This window comes from Anomaloglossus baeobatrachus, chromosome 4 (genome assembly GCF_048569485.1).
Source record: "Anomaloglossus baeobatrachus isolate aAnoBae1 chromosome 4, aAnoBae1.hap1, whole genome shotgun sequence".
Lineage (NCBI taxonomy): Eukaryota > Metazoa > Chordata > Amphibia > Anura > Aromobatidae > Anomaloglossus > Anomaloglossus baeobatrachus.
Genome location: NC_134356.1, coordinates 371,724,565 through 371,743,855, shown reverse-complemented (window position 1 = coordinate 371,743,855; position 19,291 = coordinate 371,724,565). Strand labels below are relative to the sequence as shown.

The following is a 19,291-nucleotide window of genomic DNA, read 5'->3' as shown; positions in this document are numbered from 1 at the left end:
TAGTGTTCACAGGTGCAACAGCCAACACAATTTAGGACAATAGGAAAGAGGGGCGTGCACACTAATTTGAGGGCGAGGTGCTAGTGAATGGGTAAAACACTTCAATATACAAGTAGAGGTACACTGCACACTCAATGTGATAAATAATGTATTAATTTTATTGAAAATTCAAAAAAACCTTGCAAAGGAATTGAACTAAAGACAGAAAATAGCTCTGACGTTGCGGCCACAGGCCTTGTTCACAGAGTCTGTTGTGAAAAATAGAGCATAAACACATACAATTAGTACAAAACAAATAATATTATGCTACTTTGCGATTTTGTAAGAAAGTGAACATGAATCTCGTCGGTGATATATGAAAGATGTACGTACATACAGACATGTACATATATATATACATATACATACATACATATACATATACATACACGCATAATGCACACACATAGACATAAACAAGTAGATCAAGTCTAGATTATAGTAAGTCAAGAATGCAGAATACATCCGTCATATGTATATACGCAGGTACATAACAATGGGAGCAAAGGCAAAGGAAGATGGAGCAAGGGGAGGTTTTTCAAGAGACTGGTAGCAGCATGAGGTAGTGAAAGAACAGATTAAGGTGGTGAAAAAAACAGGTGATACTACCTGTCACTAATAGTTCTGTATTCCAGGGAGAATGCTAAAATATAAAATAGATATCTGTATGTATAAAGCTAGGAATATATACGTATAGAGGAAGTGGTGTAAGCAGATAGGTTACCTGAATCAATATAGACGTGGTAGTTACATATAGGGTATGGATGGGATACCAGGAACGCCTGGGATGTATTTTCTATGTATGAGAAGGAATAGGAAAGTCAGCCCAGTATAAACATAGAGTGAGGAAATCTGGAAAATGTAATCTTACCTGAGCCTGTGTGGACGCCAGCACTCACGTGCCTTGGCTGTATAGGACGGCTAGTGTCAGCTGTATTGTGGCACTTTAAATACATAGTAAGTGGGAGGGGTATTGGCGTCATGGAGCTCACGTGGTAAGCTCCCATTGGGTTTCCTCCCTTTTTCTTCCCCCCCCCCCCCCCTGTTCCCCCTCTCCCTTCCTCCCCCCCCCCCCCCAAAAGACCCCCATTCCCCTTTCCTATTTTGAGTGTCAGTTTTATAACATGGCATCTTGCTGTATTTTCTACATAGGGGCTGGCGTTAGTACACACACATACATTCTCCTGTTTGGGCTTCGAGAAGATGATGCCTGCGGCTCAGCACAGCATCATCTCCTCGCCTGTGATACCATACACCGTTACACAAGGGGTCATTGACCGCGTTGGCGCGCTAGGTCACTTCTCCTTTTGGCCACCACGCATGCGCAGTTGCGCGGCGTTAGTTTCATAACATGGCTACCTGTTGTCAGTCCCACACAAAGGTGGGCGTTTATAACACACGTGGTGACGCTACAACGTGATCCTCCTGTCAACATATATATTCTCCTACTCGAGTTCTGAGGAGATGATATCTGCGCCTGCGCGCAGCGTCATCTCCTCGGCAGAGATATGATTTGCCCTGACCACGCAGGCGCGCTAGATCATCCCTTCTCCTGATTCTCCTGATTCTCGGTCATCACGCATGCGCAGACGCGCAGCGTCAGCTCTGTAACGTGGCAACATGCTGTTATTTCAGGGGCGGGCGCTGGTGCCGTGTGCGGTGACGTCACGGCGCCATCCCCCCTGTCTATATATACAGTCTCTGGGCTCTGATGAGATGATATCGGCGCCCAGCGCACGACGTCATCTCCTTGCCATTGTTATGTTACATCCCTACACATGAGGCCGTGTACCGCGCACGCGCATTAGGTCATACCCTTTCCTTCGATTCCCAGTCATCACACAGGCACTGCATACTAATGACCTGATCAGCTGGGAGCTTACCACGTGAGCTCCATGACGCCAATACCCCTCCCACTTACTATGTATTTAAAGTGCCACAATACAGCTGACACTAGCCGTCCTATACAGCCAAGGCACGTGAGTGCTGGCGTCCACACAGGCTCAGGTAAGATTACATTTTCCAGATTTCCTCACTCTATGTTTATACTGGGCTGACTTTCCTATTCCTTCTCATACATAGAAAATACATCCCAGGCGTTCCTGGTATCCCATCCATACCCTATATGTAACTACCACGTCTATATTGATTCAGGTAACCTATCTGCTTACACCACTTCCTCTATACGTATATATTCCTAGCTTTATACATACAGATATCTATTTTATATTTTAGCATTCTCCCTGGAATACAGAACTATTAGTGACAGGTAGTATCACCTGTTTTTTTCACCACCTTAATCTGTTCTTTCACTACCTCATGCTGCTACCAGTCTCTTGAAAAACCTCCCCTTGCTCCATCTTCCTTTGCCTTTGCTCCCATTGTTATGTACCTGCGTATATACATATGACGGATGTATTCTGCATTCTTGACTTACTATAATCTAGACTTGATCTACTTGTTTATGTCTATGTGTGTGCATTATGCGTGTATGTATATGTATATGTATGTATGTATATGTATATATATATGTACATGTCTGTATGTACGTACATCTTTCATATATCACCGACGAGATTCATGTTCACTTTCTTACAAAATCGCAAAGTAGCATAATATTATTTGTTTTGTACTAATTGTATGTGTTTATGCTCTATTTTTCACAACAGACTCTGTGAACAAGGCCTGTGGCCGCAACGTCAGAGCTATTTTCTGTCTTTAGTTCAATTCCTTTGCAAGGTTTTTTTGAATTTTCAATAAAATTAATACATTATTTATCACATTGAGTGTGCAGTGTACCTCTACTTGTATATTGAAGGGTTTTACCCATTCACTAGCACCTCGCCCTCAAATTAGTGTGCACGCCCCTCTTTCCTATTGTCCTAAATAAGGCTAGTAACGCAGTGTTTTAAGCCTTTTCCAAAGATCTACTGATCTCAAGGATCCCACAGGTTTATTTATAGAGGGATCCTCCGAATCTAGTTGATCCAAAAGGATTAAGGGCTGTAAGAGGGGTAGAAACCACCCATGAAATACAATAGCAGGCTGTTTAATGTATTGATGACCTCAAAATATCTGGAAAAAAGGTGCGGTGGGGGAGGGGAGATTGAAAATACCACTCCCCGTCACCTAATACCAGGGGAACATCCCACAAAGAAGGAAGAAATCTGTATTGACACTCATACAGAAAGGGGCATAGGGATGTCATCATTCAAAAATGCCATGGGCTCACATTTAATTCAATCACTGGACTAGGTTATTTAGGTTAACGTTATACTTGATTGAAAAAGGATGCAGCATTAAATAAACACACATATCCCTCCCCCATCACAGGAAAACATACACGGTCCCGTGAAGTATGCCAATAGCCTAGTAAAGCATATATCAAGGACAAGTGAGCACTCTTTACATGGCGACTGTTTCACCCAAGGAAGTCACCACATCTGTATCCTCGGGCAACAAGACAAGGGTACGTAGCACGGCCTACCTTCCCAGGACCGTGGGTATCCTATAAAGGGGCACGAATCAAAAACCAACCCGTAACCATAGTCTTAACACAGTAAGTATAGAGTAAACGTATCCCATAGGGGAAGCCCCTAATATGTTAGGCAAAATCGCCGATGAGAGAAAAAAAAAAAAAAAAAAAAAAAATTAAATAAAAAATTGCAAGTTCCAACTGGCTCACACCTAGTGAAACAGAAAATTATACAGGATCATGAGCCAAAAAGTCAAGCGGAGCATGATCATGCATAAGTAGATGTTAGCATCGTACCATTCTAGGAGCACTACTATGTTGCGTGGCAGAGATAATCGCCATGATCGAGGCGTATATGTCGAGAATCTTGACAGAATAGACAAAACAACGGCTGTACACATGGCAAACACGAAGGTCTATTTGGACGGAATAAACAGTGATTGATTACCACTCCAGAATCATAACAGGTGGTATGATAGCGGAAAAGGATAATTCGCATATTAATGGGAAAGACCCGTACTTAATCACGAATATATGGGCACAAGCCGAACTGTAGGTTAAGTGCTTCCAAAACTAGGAACAGTGTCGATAGACACTGTACATAATATTCAATGAAGAAGCCAAAAGCCAAAGAAAGTGTCCTCATTCTTTGCCCATTCATGTCCCATGTGATAGGGCATAATCCAGACCCTTCCCTCCTCCTATCGACACCATTTGAGATGTTCTTGTTTATATTGCTCGGGAGGGTCCCTTAATAACATCAGGGATATTCTTGACCGGTGACTCTTCCTTTCCATCAAGAGGGAAGTACGGTTAGATTTTTTCCTCTCTCCCTTCCTCATGTCTCCAGTCATCCTTCCGCTTAGCTTCCTGTACATATTCCAGTTGAGGAGAGGAGACCTGGAGAGCGAAGCGACATAAGAAAAGAAATATCAAATGATGTTGTAAAACCCGGTGTAGAGTAATTCTTCGTTCAGACCATGTGGCGCCAAACTCTTAAGTGTATAAATCCACCTAGACTCCTTCCGTAATAGCTCCTTGGTGACATTCCCACCTCTAATGCTTTGGCTAACCGAATCAACGATCAGCACCTTAATTGTAATGTAGCGTCCCCCATGATGTGTGAGGAAGTGGGAAGCCACTGATGTAAGTACTTTGCCCTTCTTCAATTCCAGCAGTGTTGATGTTCAAAAAATGCTGCTGTATCCTCCTCCTTACCTCTTGAGTGGTTTCGCCAACATAGACTTTGGGACAGTCACAGATGAGAACGTAGATGGCATTTCTCGTACGGCAGTTATAGTAAGCCCCACAGGTGATTCGCCTAGGGAAGATAGGTAGGGAGATGTGATCGTTAGCCACCATGTAGGGACAGACTGTGCATGCCCCACAGGGAAAAGTTCCTTTCAATCTGACCCCTGTTCTCAGACTCTGTGTAGGTCTTTTAAAGTGGCTTTTTGATAGAATCCCCCTCAAGTTCTGGGCACGTCTTGCCACCAATTTAGGCTTGTCCCCAAGAAAAGGTGTCAGTTTTTTGTCGCTCAACAGGATATCCCAGTTATCCTGTAGGAGCCCATACAGATCTTGCCACTGGTTATTAAAAGGAGTGATAATACTCACTAGTGTTTGTTTTTGTCGAGTTTTCGGTTGGAGTAGAGTTTGCCGTGTTGTCGTTCTGCAAGCCTGCAGAGCCCCGGCGACCACTTTCTTCGGATACCCTCTCTTCCGAAATCTGTTGGTTAAATCGGAAGCATGGAATTCAAAGCTGTCGTTATCGCTACAGTTCCTTTTTACTCTCATGAACTGTCCTTTTGGAATCCCATTTCTAACATGCGCGGGGTGGAAGCTGCTATAGTGCAGTAAGCTGTTTGTGGCCGTTGGTTTCCGATATAGGGAGGTACAGATTGTGGAGCCAACCTTGGAGATTTGGAGATCTAAGAACTCCACTGTTTCTGTAGCTATATTGGAGGTCAGCCTAATATTGAGTGTGTTGTCATTCAAGATGTTAATGAAATCCTCGCAATCGTTCATGGTACCGGACCAGAAGAGCAGAATATCGTCAATATACCTTAACCAACGGACCACAAAGGTTTTGTAATACTGCATTTCATAGACATGTGTCTCTTCCCACCACCCCAGAAAGATGTTGGCATAGGGTGGTGCGCAACACGCCCCCATAGCGGTCCCAGACGTCTAAGTTCTGTCAAAAAGGAAATAGTTTTTATCTAATACCAGATAAAGGAGGTCCAAAATGAAGGAATCATGCCTTCTGTTGCCAGTCGTTCTATGATCTAAAAAGAACGAGACTGCCCGTGATCCCAACTCGTGGTTGATTGAAGTATACAGTGACTCTACATCAAGAGTCACCAGAAGGGCATCTGGCGGGATTTCAATTTTGGCTAGTTGTTTGATTAAATGGGTGGAATCCCTCACATATGAGGGTAAGGACTGTGCCAGGGGCTGGAGATAGAAATCCAGATAGATGCACGGCCTCTCGAAAAGGCCACCGATCCCTGAGACGATTGGCCTACCTGGGGGTTCCATGCGACCCTTATGAATTTTCGGTAACATATAGAATGTTGGTGTGACCGGAAATCTAGTTGTAAGAAAGTTCTTTTCCTTCAGGGTGATGATATCTTGTTCATGGGCCGCGGACAAGAATCTATCCAGATTCTGCTTGAACGTGCCAGTAGGGTCTGATGGTAACACCGTATAACAATCTTTATTAGAGAGTTGTCTCTTGGCCTCCCTCACATACATTTCCGTCGGCCACAGGACCACATTCCCCCCTTTATCTGCCTCTTTTATGAGAAACTCTTTGTTATTACTGAGTCTAGATAGAATCTGTCTCTCGCCTACAGTTAGATTGTTGGCTCTATTATTGTCTGGTTTTAGCTTTTCGATATCCTTACAGACTTTGTTAAAGAAAATACCCACGGCGGGGCAAAGACCCAAGGCTTGTGACAAGAGCCGTCCCGTAAAGGGGATTTTCTTACCCGTATCCCTCTCGTTCTCCTCCAAGAGATCAAGGAGGTCGCCAAACACCTGCCGATCTTCGGGCGGTAGCGTATTAATGAGTTCTGGTCGGCTGTAAAGATACTTAAACGTGAGTTGTCTGCAAAAAAGATATAAATCTTTGGTAACAGTGAATTTGTCCATCCTATTCATGGGTGCAAAGGACAGACCCCTGGCAAGTAGATTGGATTCAGCTTCAGACAGTTGATAATTAGAAAGATTCACTATTTGTAGATCACTCCCGTTACCTGTCACCAGTTCCGTCTCCTGCTCCTCGTTTCCCTCTGGGGGGGGCGACTGCCATGGATGAGCTCGCCTGGCCTTTCTCCTGGTGTTTTGTTTTCCGACGACCCCTCCTGGTACGCCTTCTTGGTCGCTTGTATCGGTGGATAAAAAATCGCTTGAGGAGGGTGCGGACACTGCTGGGGCGATCTCAGATTCCTGATTGGCTTGTCTACGTCTGTTGCCCTTATGTGTCCACCTATAAGCCCTATTCTCAGCGTAGTCGCCCTTATCCCGCTGGAACTTACGTTGTTTCCCTTTAATGATTTCTTTTTCAAAAGTATCAAGAATACCCTTTAATTTATTTTGAAAAGGTGTAACTATTGTCGGTGTATCGAGTTGGCGTAGTATGTGCTCCTTGTTATTAATTTCCTCCTTTAACTGAGTAAGTAATGAGCGATCATGCTCAATTAACATATCCACAAGGATGTATGAGCATGTTTGTAACCCTTGCTCCCAAGTAATTTTAAACTGCGCATCGGTCTCCCATGCTGGGAATATCTGGACTCTTAGACCTCTGGGTGTGATCTTAAGTTTTTTATACTCTTCCAGGGTTCTGATATTCCACCAAACTTTAGTTACCCTTTTATGTAAATGTACGGCAGCTTCACACGCACTTACCTGCTCTGTGACGTCGCTCTGGCCGGCGACCCGCCTCCTTCCTAAGGGGGCGGGTCATGCGGCGTCACATCGACGTCACACGGCAGGCGGCCAATAGAAGCGGAGGGGCGGAGATGAGCGGGACGTAAACATCCCGCCCACCTCCTTCCTTCCACATTGCCAGTGGAGGCAGGTAAGGAGATGTACCTCGCTCCTGCGGCTTCACACACAGCGATGTGTGCTGCCGCAGGAACGAGGAACAACATCGTATCTCCTATTGGTGCGACATTATGAAAATGTCCGACGCTACACAGATCACCGATTTACGATGCTTTTGCGATCATTTATCGGCGCATCTAGGCTTTACATGTTGCGACGTCGTTACCGGCGCCGGATGTGCGTCACTTTCGATTTGACTCCGATGATATCGCAGTAGCGATGTCGCAACGTGCAAAGTACTACTAAAACACCCACCGATACAGCAGAATCATGACAGTCTGCTTATACCATACTGTCACAATTTGGCTGTCGGCAGTCACATTGAGTGACTGCAAACTTCTGTTATGATGTTAAACAATCCCTTTAAGAAAATCCAAATTAGAAGCTTCTGGCTAACTGCCAGTGTATGGGTGGAATATGCAGTGGATAAAACAGGTGAAATTCGCACTGTCATTCCCATCATAAATTGACATGCCTTGGATATGAAAGTCGCACTCTTGTTATTTTATATTGTGGATAGTTTTAGACTTGTACATGAAATGTGTTATATCCACTGGCGGACATAATGCATGTGCAGTCGCACAGGGGCCCCGAGCAGTAGGCCAGGCCTGAAAACACGTGTTGCTTTACTTTGCCGGCGGCAGCTTCAGTCCTAACAGGAGAAGCAGGGGCCCAATCAGCTGAATGCATATCATTATGCTGAGCTGACACGGGCCCTCCCCTCACCTGTTAGGGCCTTTAGGATCGATGATTCATCACCTCTGCAGAAGCTGCCAGCCGCGCAGAGGATGACGTGATTTCTCAGAGACATAGAGGAGGCTCCGCCCACCGTGACTATGAAGGCGCTAATATTTGCCGGGTCCATATCTGTAATGGCGTAGTCTACTACACTCCTTCCTATATGGGAGTTTAGTGTATATCTTCCCAGAGAGTCTCCCTTAGTACGTCCATTAAGAATATGAGTTCCTAAACTTCTGCATCAGTTCAGGAGCTTTTTGCCACTTTTGTTGACTGTACTGTCATAGCTGTTTCACTCTGTGTTCTGAGTCATGACTGTCATTCTCTGCCCCAAATATGTAGATGTTTCCATCTATGGTCAGAAAGTCTTTTTCTCTCCCTGTTCTTGCATTGAGGTCTCCAAAGATGAGAACTTTGCCCAGGACCTGATAATGGGTGGTTTCTTCTTGTAAGATCTCAAAGCTGTCTGGATTGAAGTAGGGGGACTCTGGTGGTGGTAAATAGGTGGCGCAGAGGTAGACATCGGACTGAGAGGTGAGGATGGAGCTGCTGATTCTAATCCATATGTGGCTGCCTCCTCTCTTCACTGGTTTGATGTACTGGTGGAGCTCTTCTTTATACCAGATCAATATTCCTCCTGAGCAGCGCCCCTGTTTGATGTTTTTATTTTTCATAGCAGGGACAGAGATTTCCCTGTATCCGATTGGCACCAGAGATTTGTTTTCAGCTCTGGTCCATGTTTCCAGGAGGATCTGAATGTCTATATTTTTCAGTCTTTGAATAAAGTCGGGGTCATTTGTTTTACATCCAAAGGCCGAGGTTGTCAGGCCTTGGACGTTCCAGCTGCTGATTGTGAGTGAGGTCATTTTTTTCTATATACGGTACCTTGTAATGAGTGCGGCTGTGAAAGACACACTGGATTTATGACTGGTTATAGATGTGTTTAGTTTGATCCAGTCACATTAGTTTCCTGCACAATGTGCTGAGCTGAGTTCTAATCTCTTCCATGTCTCTGCTCTGCATGTCTCTGTGAGGGGCTGATGGTCCCCTCCATGGTGGTCTCCTCCTCTGATGGCCCAATTTTGAGTGAAGGGCTTTGTTTCTGTCTTCATGTGATGAAATTGGGGTTTCCTGCATTTTCATTGTTGGGGGGTCTTTCCATGGGGGTCTTTCTATCTATCTATCTATCTATCTATCTAAATATCTATCTATCCCTCTATCCATGTATCTATCCATCTATACATCTATCCATCCTCTATCTATCCCTTTATCTATCTATCTATCCCTCTATCTAGCTATCTATCTATCTATCCATCCTCTATCTATGTATCTCTATCTATCTATCTATCTGTCCATCTATCCATCTTTGTCTGTCTATCTTTCTATCCCCCTATTTATTTATCTAAAATCAAATAAGCTTTATTTATTTAAGCTTTATGGGGCTATGGAGGTCCATGGCTTATGATGGGGCATATCCAGGGTGGGGCTGTAGTAAGGATGGATGGGGCACATCCAGGGTGGGGACTGTGGGGCCACATATGGGATGGGGGCTATGGAAGTACATGGCTTATCATAGTTCGCTTTCTCGAAGTCTATGACATTCGGTCACATACCGCGCTGCTTTCTCCACTGCGCTCTCTTCTTCCCCCAGCAGGATATATGTTTTCTCTTCCTCCTTCATGGAGCTGAAATCCAGGAAGAGATCAGAGAGTCTCCTGAAGTGAGTGTCCCTCACTGCTGAGTACTTGGTGCAGTGTAGCAGGAAGTGGGTTTCATCCTCCAGGTCACAGTGTTGGCACAATGGGGAGATAAGGTATGCACACCAGTGACTATGTAAGGGGAATACATGAAATAGCAGAAACTGCTGTGTGAATACTGACTTGAAAAATCCAATAGCTATATGTAAGAGTGAAAATGTGAAAAATGGAATCTGCATTACTGCCATGAACATATGAATCAAGAGAAATTTAGCTACTGAATTGATCAATGCAATAGAGCCCCAACACTACGCCAAAGTATTTCTCTACGTTGGGGTCCCTAGCTTGTGTGTGTCCTCTCATGCAGTTAAAAAACTTACCGTGTATGGGAAGCTGAGACCCAGGCTATTTATGCGAATGATATGTATTGGCAATAGGTGTGGTTGGGGAGGGTTCACAAACGAAAAAATACTAACAAATAGGAATAACGTTTGGAACACCATTCTAAGTCCGAACTGGGTGCAAAAACCTAAAAAAACATCACTATGGGGAGATAAGGTATGCACACCAGTGACTATGTAAGGGGAATACATGGAATAGCAGAAGCTATTGGATTTTTCAAGTCAGTATTCACACAGCAGTTTCTGCTATTTCATGTATTCCCCTTACATAGTCACTGGTGTGCATACCTTATCTCCCCATAGTGATGTTTTTTTTAGGTTTTTGCACCCAGTTCGGACTTAGAATGGTGTTCCAAACGTTATTCCTATTTGACAGTGTTGGCACAGTCTGTCCTCCCTGGGCTTGTAGCTCTGCTTGTGTCGGCCGGATTTGATGGCTAGACTGTTGGCACTGAGTCCATATCGGCTCAGGGTTCTGCGGTCTCTGGGGTCTGGGAGATTTTTCCAGATATGGGGCCAGTCTGAAGTCTCTCTGTAGTCTCTGGTACGTGGTCAGTTTCTATGAGGTGTTGATGTCGGTCCTCCAGTCACTGACATACCTCTCCTGGCCCTCGTCTACCATCTTCCTGATTCTGTTTTTTGTCAGGCTGCTGTGATTGGTCATTTTGTCCAGTTGGGTTTGGGAGAGCTGTGCCAGGGGTCCTGGTTCATCTGGACCACATATATACTGTATATCAGAGCTTTGTGGTGATGGCTTTGATTGCTACTCTGTAGGTGAGCCCGAAATGATAGTGACCTGTTCAGAGCTGCTAGGTGTAGAGGGAATCTGCCCACCTTGGCCCGACAGGCACTGTTGGTAGTGCTTCGATGGACCTGGAGAAGGTGCTTTTAAAATTCCAGGTGAAATATTTCTGTTGGACTGGAATCCCACTTTGACCAATCTGGGTAAGTGTGAGGGCCCCCGACTTCACTGCTGTACAGGTACAGGAGTTTTGGAGCGATGATGGAATCGAAGATTTTTAGCCAGACCCTCACTGGTAACTTCAGATGATACAGTTTCCTTCAGATGGCATAAAAGGTTTTGCAGGCCTTGTTTTTCAGGGTCTCTATGGCTTGTTTGAACCTCCCTGACTGGTGAATTTCCAGGCACAAGTAGGTGTATTTGTCTGTTCCTGTTAGAGTGCAGCTGTTTAGGACAAATGAAGGATGCTGGTCAAATCTCCTTTTTCTCTTCTGGAACATCATGATGTTGATTATCCCTCTATCTATCTAATATCTATCTATCTACAGTGCTGGCCAAAAGTATTGGCACCCCTGCAATTCTGTCAGATAATACTCAGTTTCTTCTTGAAAATGATTGCAATCACAAATTCTTTGGTATTATCTTCATTTGTTTTGCTTGCAATGAAAAAACACAAAAGAGAATGAAACAAAAATCAAGTCATTGATCATTTCACACAAAACTCCAAAAATGGGCCAGACAAAAATATTGGCACCCTTAGCCTAATACTTGGTTGCACAACCTTTAGCCAATATAACTGCGAACAACCGCTTCTGATAACCATCAATGAGTTTCTTACAATGCCCTGCTGGAATTTTAGACCATTCTTCTTTGGCAAACTGCTCCAGGTCCCTGAGATTTGAAGGGCGCCTTCTCCAAACTTCCATTTTGAGATCTCTCCACAGGTGTTCTATGGGATTCAGGTCTGGACTCATTGTTGGCCACTTTAGTAGTCTCCAGTGCTTTCTATCAAACCATTTTCTAGTGCTTTTTGAAGTGTGTTTTGGGTCATTGTCCTGCTGGAAGACCCATGACCTCTGAGGAAGACCCATCTTTCTCACACTGGGCCCTACATTATGCTGCAAAATTTGTTGGTAGTCTTCAGACTTCATAATGCCATGCACACGGTCAAGCAGTCCAGTGCCAGAGGCAGCAAAGCAACCCCAAAACATCAGGGAACCTCCACCATGTTTGACTGTAGGGACCGTGTTCTTTTCTTTGAATGCCTCTTTTTTTTTTCCTGTAAACTTTATGTTGATGGCTTTTCCCAAAAAGCTCTACTTTTCTCATCTGACCAGAGAACATTCTTCCAAAACGTTTTAGGCTTTCTCAGGTAAGTTTTGGCAAACTCCAGCCTGGCTTTTTTATGTCTCGGGATAAGAAGTGGGGTCTTCCTGGGTATCCTACCATACAGTCCCTTTTCATTCAGACACCGACGGATAGTACGGGTTGACACTGTTGTACCCTCGGACTGCAGGGCAGCTTGAACTTGTTTGGATGTTAGTCGAGGTTCTTTATCCACCATCCGCACAATCTTGCGTTGAAATCCCTCGTCAATTTTTCTATTCCTTCCACATCTATGGAGGTTAGCCACAGTGCCATGGGCTTTAAACTTCTTGATGACACTGCGCACCATTGACACAGGAACTTTCAGGTCTTTGGAGATGGACTTGTAGCCTTGAGATTGTTCATGCTTCCTCACAATTTGGATTCTCAAGTCCTCAGAAAGTTCTTTGGTCTTCTTTCTTTTCTCCATGCTCAATGTGGTACACACAAGGACACAGGACAGAGGTTGAGTCAACTTTAATCCATGTCAACTGGCTGCAAGTGTGATTTAGTTATTGCCAACACCTGTTAGGTGCCACAGGTAAGTTACAGGTGCTGTTAATTACACAGATTAGAGAAGCATCACATGATTTTTCAAACAGTGCCAATACTTTTGTCCAGTCACTTTTTTATGTTTGGTGTGGAATTATATCCAATTTGGCTTTATGACAAACATTTTTTTTTTCATTGAAGACAAATTAAATGAAGATAATAATACCAAAGAATTTGTGATTGCAATCATTTTCAAGAATAAACTGAGTATTATCTGACAGAATTACAGGGGTGCCAATACTTTTGGCCAGCACTGTATCTATCTATCTATCATCTATCTATAAATTCATCTATCTGTCTAATATGTTTGTATATGTGTCATGTCTATGTATTTCTGCACATATGTGTATATGTTGTACGTGTATTTATCTGTATACATCCTTGTATTCACCTATATGCTCGTATTATTTCAGCTCCATTACAAGTGTAAGAAAGGCCGGATGTGGTGAAGTCGCATGTGACAATATAGGTGAATACATTCATATATAGAAGTCTCCTACTCACTTTTTTTATTGATGGAGTGTGTATGTGCATGTAATGTAGTGTGTCAGTATTTATATACTCACCTAATGCCGCTCTTCTACTTTCCTGAGTGTAGTCACCACTCTCCGGTATCTCGGGTCACACAACACTCTGAGCCGGAAGTCTTTTACAATTAAAGCCTATAGAGCCTCTTTCTGATGCTCCATAGACTTACATTGTATTTCAGGTCCTGCAGAGCAGTTTAACCCCCAGATACTGGAGGGCGGGGACGTCACTGAGAAGAGGAGCAGAACAGTGCTGGATACTGGAAATACTGGAGAGCGGTAACATCAGTGAGAAGATGAGCAGAACAGCGCTGGACACTGGAGAGCGGTGACATCACTGAGAAGAGGAGCAGAACAGCGCTGGATACTGGAAATACAGGAGAGCGGTAACATCAGTGAGAAGAGAAGCAGAACAGCTCTGGACACTGGAGATACTGGAGAGCTGTGACATCACTGAGAAAAGGAGCAGAACAGCGCTGGACACCAGAGAGAGCGGCGGTAGGTGAGTATATTATGACACTACATGCATATACACATATTCCATCAGTAAACAAATTAGTGAGACCATCTTTAATGGTGTTTATGGTGCATCTGTTTTTTGTTGTATTTCCTCTGTTTCTCTTCTGTACCCTCCTGTGGTATAGAGCGCTGCTTACAAAGAACCTGACAGCAGATGCATGTCACCCATTGATCCAGCAGCCTGTATCAGACATCACATCTGTGCGACTAGTATTTCATGTGGCTCAGTCCCTGACAACTATTAATGTTTTTCTCTGAATCTCCGCAGCGTTTTAGGGTCACACAGACCTGGCTATGATCATACAGCCACTGCCTGGTACAGGTTGCCTAAGGCTCATGGGTATCAGCTGTCAGGATCACACATGCCTGGCTGTGATCATACAGCCACTGCCTGGTACAGGTTGCCCACGGCTCATGGGTATCAGCTGTCAGGATCACACATGCCTGGCTGTGATCATACAGCCACTGCCTGGCACAGGTTGCCCACGGCTCATGGGTATCAGCTGTCAGGATCACACATGCCTGGCTGTGATCATACAGCCACTGCCTGGTACAGGCTGCCCACGGCTCATGGGTATCAGCTTTCAGGATCACACATGCCTGGCTGTGATCATACAGCCACTGCCTGGCACAGGTTGCCCACGGCTCATGAGTATCAGCTGTCAGGATCACACATGCCTGGCTGTGATCATACAGCCACTGCCTGGTACAGGCTGCCCACGGCTCATGGGTATCAGCTTTCAGGATCACACATGCCTGGCTGTGATCATACAGCCACTGCCTGGTACAGGCTGCCCACGGCTCATGGGTATCAGCTTTCAGGATCACACATGCCTGGCTGTGATCATACAGCCACTGCCTGGCACAGGTTGCCCACGGCTCATGGGTATCAGCTGTCAGGATCACACATGCCTGGCTGTGATCATACAGCCACTGCCTAGTAGAGGCTACCCACGGCTCATGGGTGTCAGCTTTCAGGATCACACATGCCTGGCTGTGATCATACAGCCACTGCCTGGCACAGGTTGCCCACGGCTCATGGGTATCAGCTGTCAGGATCACACATGCCTGGCTGTGATCATACAGCCACTGCCTAGTAGAGGCTACCCACGGCTCATGGGTGTCAGCTGTCATGATCACACATGCCTGGCTATGATCACACAGCCACTGCCTGGTACAGGCTACCCACGGCTCATGGATGTCAGCTGTCAGGTTCCCTTTAAAGGAGTTGTGTGAAATAATACATGAACTGTAAAGAAAATGTCTTGCAAAAAGATCTGTGCTGTGGTCTGTGCAGCATTAATTATGTCCCCGCTCTACCAGACACAGGACCGCTGCAGTTTGTGATCAGCTTCAGCGGTCAGGAGACTTAGGCGGGCTTTGCACGTTGCGACATCGCAAGCCGATGCTGTGATGTCGCACGCGATAGTCCCCGCCCCTGTCGCAGGTACGATATCTTGTGATAGCTGGTGTAGCGATAATTATCGCTACGCTAGCTTCACATGCACTCACCTGCCCTGCGACCGTGGCTCTGGCCGTCGACCCGCCTCCTTCCTAAGGGGGCGGGTCGTGCGGCGTCACAGCGGCGTCACACGGCAGGCGGCCAATGGCGGCGGAGGGGCGGAGATGAGCAGGATGTAAACATCCCGCCCACCTCCTTCCTTCCGCATAGCCGCTGGCGGCAGGTATGGAGATGTTCCTCGTTTCTGCGGCTTCACACACAGCGATGTGTGCTGCTGCAGGAACGAGGAACTACATCGTACCTGTCGCGGCACTGGCATTATGGAAATGTCGGAGCCTGCACTGATGATACGATAACGACACTTTTGCGCTTGTTCATCGTATCATCTAGGATTTACACACTACGACATCGCAAGTGACGCCAGATGTGCGTCACTTTCGATTTGACGCCACCGACATCGCACCTGCGATGTCGTAGTGTGCAAAGCCGCCCTTAAACTGCAGGTATCACAAGCTGCAGCGGTCCTGTGTCCCATAGAACGGTGACATTAATGCTGGCACAGGGTGGCCTGCGCTGGATCCAGGAGGTGACAGCAGGTGAGTACAATTTATTTTGTTATTTTTAATTGGCCTCCAGGCAATGACCTTTTGTCTGGACAATCCCTTTAATAAACCATAATCCTCATCTTTCTTGCACCTGACCGCTCTAGTGGTGCATTCCCTGATGCTTCTGTTTACAGTGGCTACAGACATCACAGTCCAGGTGCCTCATGTGACCGCTGCAGACAATTACTGGTTTCAGACTCTTGTGCCGTATACCACTGACAAGCTGCAAAACACACAGGGTATCCAGTTTGTGCCATCTCCAATGTAAATTGAAGCATTTGAGACAGCGCTGAAGCTGCAGCAGATAGAAGGTGGCAGGACTGTGCTGTGTTATATTCAGATGGTAAATATGGAGCTTATTTATTGTTTAGATTTGATAGTTGTGTCGTAAACTAGGAAAAAACAGTAGAACCTATATGTTTACATCATTTTGTTGTGGTATGAAGGAGGAAGAGGGGGAGGGAATTCTTGCACAGGGGCTCCCTGCAGTCTGTGTCCGCCCCTGCCCACACCCCTCTGCTACTGCGACATACCACACGTCCAGAGCTGCATCTACAGACTGACTGTAAGGCGGGCTTTGCACGCTGCGACATCGGTAACAATGTGTTACCGATGCTGCAGCAATAGTCCCGCCCCCGTCGCACGTGCAATAACTAGTGAAAGCTGCCGTAGCGATTATTATCGCTACGGCAGTTTCACACGCACATACCTGCCGTGCGACGTCCCTCTGGCCGGCGACCCGCCTCCTTCCTAAGGGGGCGGGTCGTGCGGCGTCACAGCGACGTCACACGGCAGGCGGCCAATTGAAGTGGAGGGGCGGAGATGAGCAGGATGTAAACATCCCGCCCACCTCCGTCCTTCTCATTGCAGCCGGCGGCAGGTAAGGTGAAGTTCCTCGCTCCTGCGACTTTACACACAGCGATGTGTGCTGCCGCAGGAACGAGGAACAACATCGCACCTGTCGCTGCACCGGCATTATGGAAATGTCGGAGGCTGCAGCGATGATACGATAACGACTTTTTGCGCTCGTTCATCGTATCAAAAAGGATTTGCACGTTGCGATATCGACTGCGACGCCGGATGTGCGTCACTTTCGATTTGACCCCATCGACATCGCACGTGCAATGTCGCAACGTGCAAAGCCGCCCGAGCGAGCTTGAGACTAGAGTGGCTGAATAAACCCTAAGGCTCTGTGCGCACTAGGCGGATTTTGCCGCAGATTTCCTGCATGTTTCGCTGCAGAAAATGTTCATAACCTTTCTGCAGTGATTCACCAGCAAAACCTATGGGGAAAAAAATGATGTGCACACTAGGCGGATTTTGTCAGCTACAGGTTTTGCTGTGGGATTCCCGCAGCAAAAAGAATTGCATGACACTTCTTTTCCGCAGGTAGCTGCGGCATTTCACTCCATTGACTGTAATGTAATCATGAAATCCCACAGGGAATAACGCAGGTAGCAAATAATGTACGTTTCATTGCGTTTTCCTGCGTTATTCCCTCCGGTATTTCGCAGTTTCGGGACATAATGTTCATCACTGCCTGCGGTTTGCAGGGACGTGATGTCATTATGACAGGAAGAGGAAACTTAGTAGAGCGTAAACACACACATATCACACTCACACACAGACATATAGAATACACCTAGAAATCAAACGTACATATTAAAAACTAGAAGGTGGCCCGGTTCTAACGTATTGGGTAGTCTAGAATGTGTATGTAGGTTAGCAGATTGAATAATAAGGTAATGAATGGACTGGATGGGTTAGGTTTAATTTAGTATTCTTATAATTGTTTATTGGTTTTAAAATGACAAATAACAGAAGGAACAGTTTTAATAGATGAGTCTAATTTTTAATGATGTCCATGGCTTGTAATGAAAGAAGGCCATGAACAGTGTAAAGTTAAGTAAAAATATGCTGATGCTGTGATGTGGCCCAATGCTGGTATGTGCCCCCATCGTGGTGCAGCCACCATCCTGACATGTGTCCCCATCCTGCGGGGTAATGGGGGCGGAGTGGGGGGGTGTGGAGCCAAGCGTGGCCATGGCGCTGAGGACGTCAGTGCTGGGGACTGCATGGCTGGGGACAGGTGACTATCCAGGTGTGTGTGTGTGTGTTCAGTGTATACATGCGGAGTGCGGGGGGGCGGAGCCGTACAGGGTAATTTGTGCGGGGGACAGAGTGCGGGGGGGCGGAGCCGAGCAGGGCCATGGCACTGAGGACGTCAGTGCTAGGGACTGCATGGCTGGGGACAGGTGACTATTCGTGTGTGTGTGTGTTCAGTGTATAAATGCGGAGGGCGGGGGGTGGAGCCGAGTGGGGTAATGTGTGCTGGGGGCGGAGGCGAGCGGTGGGTATGTGTCGGCTGGGTTGCCGGTGTGGGCTCCCGGGGGTGCAGCACTCACCGGGGAGTCAGGGCTCCGTGTGGGTGCGGGGAAAAGTGTCGGACGTCGTCCTGTTGGCCCGTAGTTCTGGCTGTTCAGTTAGCTGAGCCGTTGGTCGCGGGCTTTTTAGCGCGCGCGGTGTGACGACGGTTGTCACTGTAATGACGTCATTTTGGAGCAAGACAGACAGACAGAATAAGGCAATTTTATATATATATATATATATATATATATATATAAAAACAAAAAAAAAACCTGTGGGCCTCGCTGTATTTTTACCATCCAGCCGAGGTAAACACACAGCGGTGGCCAATATTCTCAGACTGGGGAGGGCAAGGGCCAGAGTTAATGCCCCCCCACTCCTGCAGCCAAGAATATCAGCCCGCAGCTGCCCCGGGACTGTCACATCCATTATGCGACAGTCCCGGAGTGTTCCCGACTCTTCCAGATTGCCATGATGCGGTGGCAATCAAGGTGATAATGAGTTAATAGCAGCGCATCGCTGCCACTAAGTCCAAGCTTAATCATGGCAGCGTTAGAGACAGCTTACATGATTAACCCGGAAGTCAAGTGAATAAACACACACACCGCAAAATCCTTTATTTTAAATAAAACACAAAAAAGCCCCCTCTTTCACCACTTTATTAACCCCTCCAAACACACAGCTCCGGC

General features: G+C 46.1%; 1 protein-coding gene across 2 annotated transcripts in view; it reads left to right on the top strand.

Moving 5' to 3' along the window:
- Nucleotides 1-19,291, top strand: part of LHFPL3 (LHFPL tetraspan subfamily member 3) — a 176,890-nt gene that overhangs the window by 13,984 nt on the left and 143,615 nt on the right. The gene's annotated exons all lie outside the window — the stretch shown is intronic.